The sequence below is a fragment of the Phytophthora infestans genome, genomic scaffold (assembly GCF_000142945.1).
Source record: "Phytophthora infestans T30-4 supercont1.41 genomic scaffold, whole genome shotgun sequence".
Lineage (NCBI taxonomy): Eukaryota > Oomycota > Peronosporomycetes > Peronosporales > Peronosporaceae > Phytophthora > Phytophthora infestans.
In genome coordinates this window covers 389355-390839 of record NW_003303718.1, presented here as the reverse complement: position 1 = coordinate 390839, position 1485 = coordinate 389355, and positions in this window count along the sequence as shown.

Genomic DNA, 1485 nt, shown 5'->3' with positions numbered 1-1485 from the left:
TAAGCAAATTGTGATGTGGTCTTCACAGTGTGAAGACCTCAGGTTCGGCGCCGCAGACGGAGCCTTGCATCTAAGTTTCGTGGCGAAAAATCCCGCCTGTTGATTCAACAGTAGTGTTGAATGCACTCGCCAGTCACTGACCGATCAGCCACTTACAATTACCTAAATCAGTACCGGTACTAGTGCAAGATATGTTTTGGTCCGTCACTTAACTCTCCTCTTCTGTTCCAGTAAACCGGTACATGTAGCAGATTTGCGATACAGTACATGTATTGCCCAACAATTTAACTTTTTCCTAACACGTGACCTGCAAACCCAAAATAAGAAATATTGTCTCACAATAGCCCTTCTAAATTAGATCCCCGCTTCTAAAAAGTATCACAGAATACCCGCTCTGCATGTATTACATGTAACTTAGCCGAGTGCCGCCGCTACGCGGCGCGAAAGAATGAATGTCGTTCCTTGTATTTGGCCTCCCGTTCCGCTCGCCACGGGCTCGCTTCACTACTCGCACGGTAGGTTGGCAGATTTGGCTCAGGCGGGCCCAAAGGCCCGCAGGGTTGCAGAAGGTGCCGATTTGGGCCGCCTCGCTGCGCTCGGCAGCTTTTAGGCCAATCGGGGCCACCTTCGCTGCGCTCGGCAGCCAGTAGGAATATTTAAATTATTTTATCCAATGATTTGTCCGGAAAAGCGTGACAGGCACGACAATTTAGTGTGACGGACAGACAGGTTGCTGCAGTAGATGTTTAAGACTAGCGGTCTGGGCGTCCGCTCCGCGGACGCTAGGGCATGGTTGGTTGGTGTAGAGAGGGCCGACCACCTCCGCTGCGCTGCGGTAGGCTTAGAATTTCTACTCAAAGCGAAGCAACATATAGTACATGTATACTGTGAGCTGCGTATTACGGTTCAAAACAACACCGCACACAGTATCCTTAGTGCTAACATGTTATGGTAGACACGACCAGGGTTTAACGTGATCTGCAAGAAGAGCACCATCTTACCCGGGAAGGTTTTGTCTATAATCTCGTTTGAGCGCATTGCTCCCAAAATGAACGAATCGGAGGCGTGCGTGGCTACAAAGCTAACAAATGCTGTTCAGAAGACATGTCAGTATCAGTGATGATCCACATTGGCATAGACCGGTGAGGAATCCCAGTTTAGCTGGAGTAAATACGCCTACTCAAACATATTACCATCTGCACGTCATCGCAGTGAGGCAGTCATCACCATATCATCGATTGCGACGATCTATTTGGTCATCTGCTCGCGCGAAGTATCTTTTAGGACAGGTAGTATTTGCTGATGGTCGCCATAAACATCAATATTATGTCTTGAAATTGTCCCGCTGAGCTCTTTATGATTTTAATGAAGGGCCTTTCCACTATCTTTCGCATGCATTGATCATACTTGCATAGCTGACGCACTTACTGACGTATGTACATAAATACGGGCCGACAGAGTGGCGTAGGTCCTTCCGACTGGCAT